Source organism: Arvicanthis niloticus, chromosome 8 (genome assembly GCF_011762505.2).
Source record: "Arvicanthis niloticus isolate mArvNil1 chromosome 8, mArvNil1.pat.X, whole genome shotgun sequence".
NCBI lineage: Eukaryota > Metazoa > Chordata > Mammalia > Rodentia > Muridae > Arvicanthis > Arvicanthis niloticus.
In genome coordinates this window covers 11,378,661-11,386,289 of record NC_047665.1, presented here as the reverse complement: position 1 = coordinate 11,386,289, position 7,629 = coordinate 11,378,661, and the positions used below count along the sequence as shown (strand labels likewise).

General features: G+C 45.7%; 1 protein-coding gene across 5 annotated transcripts in view; it reads left to right on the top strand.

The window, feature by feature from the left end:
* The window catches only part of Syk (spleen associated tyrosine kinase), a 76,297-nt gene that overhangs the window by 12,018 nt on the left and 56,650 nt on the right, over positions 1-7,629 (top strand). The window contains exon 1 of one of the 5 annotated variants that reach the window (XM_076939024.1): positions 3,514-3,661. The exons of the other annotated variants lie outside the window; for them this stretch is intronic. The gene's annotated coding sequence lies outside the window, so the exon portion shown is untranslated. Of the gene's footprint in view, positions 1-3,513; positions 3,662-7,629 lie in introns of those variants that run through there. 5 annotated transcript variants of the gene reach the window in all.

Genomic DNA, 7,629 nt, shown 5'->3' with positions numbered 1-7,629 from the left:
TGGGCCAAGTATATTCAAACCATCACACTTGGTGAATTAGTGAGTTTATTGGCATTACAGGAGCAGGGCGTGTGTGTGTGTGTGTGTGTGTGTGTGTGTGTGTGTGTGTGTCCAGTAGGAGCACAGGTGTCTTGAATACAGCTGCTTCAATCAATAGCTCACCAAGGCCGCATCCCTGGAACTCCCTGCCCAACTTGCCTGTATCCCCACAGTCCTTTTTCTTTTCCTTTTCCCTTTTCCCCAGTCTCCTCACGTTAAGCTTTTTGAGCCTCCCATCCAGAGGGAATGCTTCAGTTCTGAAGAAATAGTACCACAGCATCCATGTGAAATGCAGCTTGTGTCTCTGTGTCAGCCTCACTTCATGTCCGAAAGGTTTGTGCATTTGTTTTACAAATGGCGGTTTACTCCCTCTTCACACCCACAGAGTACTCCACAGTCCATGCCTACCATATTGCCTTATCCACTCATCCTTCCCTCAGCCATTGGTGGGCCCTCGGCTTGGTTCTGCTCTTGGCTATTGTGAGTAGTATCTCAGTAAACAGCAGACATGCAAATGTCTCTTCCACAGATGACTTCAAATCCCCTAGATGCATGCCCAGAGGTAGGGTTAGTTCTGGTTTCATTTGAGATCACAAGTCATTTACTTTTTCTTTATTCTTGGGGTTAAGATGTCCCTTTAACCCCTAGAGACGAGGCCTCTTTGGTTTCTGATAATGAACTTCTAACATAAACATGTTATCTTTTTATTTACCTCTACATGTGTGGGGATATCAGGGTTACTTGCCTTGGATTGTCTTTCCCTTTAAGTATTTTCCTTTGGGATTTTGAACTCATTTTTCTCAAACATTGCCATCTCTTTTGTGCTCCCTGGACCCTCAATATCTGGCCTATCTGCTGCTGTCATTTCTTTTCTGGTCTTTACCCCCTACATATTCTCTCTCTCTCTCCCTCTCTCTATCTCTCTCTCTCTTTCTCTTTCTCTCTCTCCCTCTCTCTTTCCCCCTCCATCCTCTCTCTCCCTCTCTCTTTCCCTCTCTCTCTCATACACACACACACACACACACACGCACACACACGCGCACACACACTTCAGTTGCCTCATCCCCAGTGTTTTTTCATCCCTGACTCTCTCTCTCTCTCTCTCTCTCTCTCTCTCTCTCTCTCTCTCTCTCTCAAAAGGCAACTGTGGTTTTAAAGTCTTGGCTCAGTTACCTTCTTGGGGCATCTGTTAACTCGGTGATGTCAGGCGTTGGAAAAGGAGGGCCTTCCCTCTTTGCCTGTTCCTGTAGACTGATCAGGGCAGGGGACAAAAAGGTTGGATATCAGGAAAGCCTAGTAAAAGAAATGGTTCAAGGTGGACTTTGGATTGGTTTGTTACATGTGGAGTGTTTCACTTTCTAGAGGTTGATCGGTGCTGGGATGGATAGCAACCCCTAACATCAGAAGACAAAGGCAGTAAAAAGCTGTCGTTAATACACACAGCCCACTAGGTTCTTATCATAAAGATCTGAGAAAGAGGCCAGGGAGGGAGCAAGCAGTAAGTATAAAAAGCACTGACATCCTTCTGCACAGGGAGGTAAGTCTAAGACAAGGCACATGGTTGGAGCTACACTCCAGCTGGGAATCCCCCAATGGATTCTCCATTTCAGAACCCTCCTCATGGTCTGAGTCACTTATGGGACAAAAACCTTTATTGTAGGAGAGGGGCCAGGGCTTAAAGGAAACAGTTAACATAATAACAAAAGGATCAGACATCCAAGGGGACATAACAATGCTAACTAAACATGTATTCACAGATCAGCAGGACACCAAATTGCATAAGGTAAACCCGGACAAAATGAAAGATGGAAAGAGACAAAGCCCAATATTATGGTCTGGGGTTTCGGTTTTCTCTTTCTATAACTGATAGATCACATAGAAAATCAATAGCCACGAAGAGACCAGAGCAACACTGTCAGCCAACCTGACATTTGTGAGACGTTGACTCTAACAACCAAAGAAGGCATTCCTCTCAAACGCTCAAGGAGTATTTACCAAAATAGAGTACATACTTGGAAAACCCGATACATACTTTTATATTTAAAAAGCCACATAAATTGTTTTTAGAACACAACAAAATTAAACCATGCACTCATAACAAAAATTGTCTGGGAAGTGAATAGTGGGCTTTTATATAACCTGTGAGTTGATAAAAGTCTCAAAAGAACTCTTAAAATATTTTAACTGGCATAAAAATGAAAATTCAAGGATCTGGAGGATTAGGTCAGCATCTAGGTGCACTTGGTTGCTCTCGCAGAGGACTTAATTCCCAGCACCCCACTGACAGCTCACTACGGTCTGTATCTCCGTTCTCAAGGTATCTGCTGTTCTCTTCTAACATCCATGGATACTGAGCACACACATGATACCCATACATATATGTAGGCAAAATAATCATATGCATAAAATAATAAATATATTTTTTAAAAAATAAAAATACGGTTTATCAACATTTTAAAAATGATGCTACAAGTAGGGCTTAGAGGGAAATCCCTAGCCCTCGGTCCACTGCTATAACAAAATCCCTGAGACTGTGTACTTTATAAAGAAAGAGAGTTTAATTTGGCTAGCAGTTTAGGGCTTAAAAGCCTAAGTTCAGGCGGCCATGTAAGGTGAGCCCCTTATGCTGCATGCTATCCTGGAAGGTGGCACCGCATGATGGAAGACTGATGGATCATGGCTGTGGATGGGACCAAATTGGTGGGATGACCTTGTTTTATAACAATTCACTGTCAAAGTAACTAACCCAGCCCACTGAGACTTAGCTTCAGCCTCTGATATAGCCATTAATCTTTTCCAAGGCCAGTGCCTCAGTGAACTTGCTCCCTCAGACCTCAGACCCCACCTCCCAAAGGTTCTGCCACTGGAATATGCTACACCTTAGTTAAGCTCCCAGACACGAACCCTGGAGCGGGACACCCAAAGCCTGATGATGTATCAGATAAAGGGAGTGTGTCAACTCAGTCACCTATAGTTTTAGGTAAGGATATTCTAATTATAGCAAATTAAGTTTTATAAGAATTATAAAGAATCATAGTACCTTAAGCCTAAGCCATAGTGGTCAAAGGAGGTAACATGGAAAACTTTGAAGTCCAAAATGGGAAACTGTAAACAGAAATAAACAAAACCCACTTTGAGCCTTTAAAATTGTCAACTGAATGAGTAAATTGTCAAACATGATATACAGTAAGACAATGAGAGGAAAAATCGGTATGCCCTAAACTTGGCACACAGTCCAGCCAGGATGTGTAAGGAATGCATGAGAATCAGTGTGCCCATCCTGATAAGGAAGCACTGAGTCTACTTCTCGGCTGGCATGAGTTTGTTCGGGATCCCCGCCTTCCGACTGTAACTTCATTTTGACTATGAAATTAGCAAGCAACACCCCCCCACACCCTCTCACTTCTGCTTTCTGGCTTGTCTTGCTTGCTCACACTTTGAGGAAAAGCCACTTCCCTAGTTACAGACACCACTTAACAGCAGGAAACCTCCACTTGCTCTGCTCTGTCTCCTCTCCGTTGTGGCCATCCCTATTTTTCAAGCCTGCCAGTTTGGTCTTTTTCATGCTCCGTGCTGCCTGGTGCCTGGAATCCCAGGCCTTCTGTGACTCCAGGACAGGAAGGTAAGTTGAATCTGTAGCAATCAATAATGGCAACCTCGTGGCTCTCTGCACCATGGGCAGGCATCAGTGTATGTGCTTCCCTGGCCGAAACTGTCCCCTGGGCTACACCATGCCCTTGGTGACATTTCGTTCGTCTTGAGTTGTGGAGGAGTTGACAGTTACTGCAATTCTCACGTGGCAGAACCATCTTTCTCCTGAGTACATAACCGTTGGCACCTTGTTTAAGCTCGGGTTAATTATTTGTGTCTTTAGATACAGCTGTAAAGTCTCAGGAGTCATTCCACTGTAATTTCCTGGAATATTTTACAGTCATGAATTAAAACAAAACAAAACAAAACAAAAACAACCCAGGTTTCCTTGAGCAGGTGTGGCATGTCCTTTGTGTCGAATTTGGGTTGTTTGGCTTCTTTGGAGGTGTTGAGGGCCCTGTGCATATTGTTCTTGTGAGGTGGGCAGATGGGGAAGTAAAAATAGTGCCTAGACACCAGCAGCTTCAGCCAGGCCCCAACAGCCTACTGAAATGGAGTCTGCTGACCTTAGTGTCCACTGTGGCCTCAAACCCAGCCACCCAGCTGGCATTCTCTGGGATGGGGCTTGAGGTGACAACCAGAAGAATAGATGGCTGTTCACCTATCCTGGATACTTTGTCCCAAGATGATGGCAGGGAAAACTAGAAGACATTCTTATCAGGCAATGTCTGGTACTTGCTCAGTTGTTTGTATTTTATGTGTGAGTATATATGTATGTGCATTTATGTATATACCTGTATGCATGGTGTCTGTGTGTGTGTGAGAGAGATGTATATGTATATATGTGTATATAATTGTATGTATGGTATATATGTGTGTGGTATGTATATATGTGTATATACCTATATGTATGGTGTACGTGTGTGGTGTAAGTGTGTGTGTGTGTGTATGTGGTATATGTATATACCTTTATGTGTACATGTGTGTGTTGTATGTATATACGTGTATTACCTGTATGTATGACATATGTGTTTGTGTGTGGCTTATGTGTGTGTGTTGTACATATATATGTGTATATGCCTTTATGTGTATGTGTGTTGTATGTATATATGTGTATATACACCTTTATGCTTAGTGTATGTGTGTATGGTATGTACATGTATATGTGTATATACCTGTATGTATGGTATGTGTCTCTGTGTGTGTGTGTGACAGAGAGAGAGAGAGCTGTCATATGTATCCCATGATACATACATGTGGAGGTCAGAATACAACACTGAGTGAGCGTCAGCCTCTTTGTTGTTCAGTGCTGCATATATAAGCTGCCTGGCCCTTGAGCTTCGGGGATTTCTCCTGTCTTTATCTCCTAATTTACAGTACAGTGGTGGGATGAATGACCAGTGCTTCCACGACCGCGGGGAGTGGCCTGGATGGCTCTCCTTGCTTGGTTTTTCTGCTGGGCCAGGGGCTGTTCAGGGCTGTTCAGAACATTTGCTCTGCCTGCCTGGCCAGGCCAGGGGGGATGTGGTCGATGTGCTGACTTCTAGCAGAGGTTTCCAGGTTTCCTGCTTAAAAATCACCAGGAGAGATGTCTGTATGAATTTCCTGTTCTTTGGCCTCCTTGCTGAATCTTTGCTGGCCTAAAGTCATGTGTGGAAGCGGCACCTGAGAAGGCAGGGGCTTGGACCTGCTAGTGCTCTTCTTCCTTTGTTCCAGAGTTATCCATCTGCAGGCCATGTCAGCCAGTCACACAAGGTGCAAAAAGTCCCCATGAGAACCAGGGTACATGCAGTCCAGGTGAGATCATGGCACCTTTCGTTCCAGAACTTTCTTCTCTCTACATGTTGTTAGGGAAACAGTGCGTTCATGATCTCTCAGGCACAGCTGCTTGCTGACTGCCTTGTGACATCCATTCGGTAGGTCTGTCCAGTGGGTCCGTGTTTTAGATTTAAGAGTTACGTACAACAGGGGCTGGCAAGATAGCTCAGTTGATAAGGAGCTTGCCCAACAAGCACAAAGACCTGAGTTCCGTACCCAACACTCGGATTTTAAAAGCTGAATGTGCGGACACGTGTGTGTGTGTGTGTGTGTGTGTGTGTGTGTGTGTGTGTGTGTGTGTGAGTGAGTGATTCCGGTACTGGGGAAGCGTGGAAAGAGGCAGATTCCTGGGTTTGCTAGCTAGGTGGCCTGGCCTCCTTGGCAAGTTCTGAGGCAGTGGGAGGTCTCACTCTGGTGGATGACACTTGAGGAACAACATCTGAGATTGATCTCTGGCCTGCATACATATGAATACCCACACACGCGTGAGCGTGTACAAATATTGAGTGTGCTTAGGTAGGCTGGTTGTTTGTTTGTATGTAAACAGTTTACTTCTGTGGACTACAGGAGTCCTCTGTGACTTGTGTTAATGGCATCGTAGTAGGCATGACAACCTTGACTTAGAGAACTTGACTGTGGAATCTGAGGATATCCAGCAGCCAGCTGAGATGGGTCAGCCTCTGCCAGGTGTGTTTTGGGAGCTCTCTGCTCTGAAGCTGCCTCACACCAGTCTAGTTCTGAAGGGTCAGGATGTGGTTTTGTGCATTTTATTGGCTCTCTATTCTGAATGATGGTGGACATCAAGCAGACCAGTCTTGACCGTGCTTCCTGTCTCTGAAGTGCAGGCTTGTGTCTTCTGAGACATCTCCTGCCATTTTCTGAGCTCCTGCCAGGATGGAACAGGAAGGTGCTCCTCAGAGAAAGGTGTGGCCCTCCTTGGGAGACTAAGTGTCTGTGCAGTGTGACGTCAAGGCAGGGTACAGGAAATCTGGGGGACAGGAACCCTGAGCGGTTCGGGCTCAGACCCCTCTGGGTTCCATTCTTCCCTGGTTAGGCCCCACTTTTGGGCCCATGTGTTTTCTGCATGGTGAGATCTCTGAGTAGAAGCCCTGTGAATGCTCGCAGCTCCAGGAAAAGAACTTGCAGGCAGTCAGCTGCAGAGCTCAGTGCAGTGGTGTGGCCTGTCACCAACCAGCCTGACTAGCCTCCTGAGACTGACTCTCCCTCCAGGCTGGGCTCATTCCTCTTTTTTTTTTTTTTTTAATGAAAATTAGCATAGCCCCCCCAGAGGAAGTTGTTCTTTTAAATGAAGTTCTAGCATTTTATTACTCAACTTATGGCTGCAAGGAAATTTCCCAGGTACATTTGAGTGGGGCTGTTTTGCATTGGAGTGGCCATGTGGTTTCAAGTGCCATAAACCTGTATTTGCATCTCCCTGATTTTGTTTCCCTGTGTGGCCCGAGTGAGCAGATGTTACCCTTGGGTGGTGTTTTCCCAGAGAGCTGTTTCCCTCCAACCACAGTCCACTTTACTCCCAGGGCTCTTGTGGCCAACTGATGGGAGCGCCAGCAATCTTAAAGGATGAAGAACTGCTAGTCGTGTCCTGCAGGGACTGGATGGGGTAGCTGGAAGGGGAAGGGACCCTCGCCTGCAGAAGCCATGCTTTCATGGGCTCCAAATGGGCTGAAGCCTTGCTCCCACCACTCAGAGCCCCTGTTGATAGCAAGGACAGAGGCTAGTCAGAGAAAGGGAACATGATACAGGCTGCCTCTTCTCTTCCTGTTCATGTCTAGCTAGGAAGTGTGGGAGATAGCTTTTAATAAATATAGTTGCATATAGGTGACTATAGTCTTAACACACAAGTAACTGGTTTTCTCAAAACTTCCAAGGCAGCATTCTGGGTCTTTGTGAAAGAGATTGGGTCTTTTCATGGAAGTATGGGGAGAAGCGAGGACATTACTTAGAGTCACTGAACACTGTTCATGGGTTCCTTATTTAAGGATTCACTGTTTCTTGATCGTGGGGTGAATGGCTCAGTCAGTGTGTTGCCTTGCGGGCACAAGGACCTGAGTTCAATCCCATGCACACCTACAGAACAACAACAGCAACAGCAGGCATGGTGGTTCCCACTTCTCAGCCCTGGAGAGGAAGGAACACATGGATCCCTGGGGCTGCCTGGGA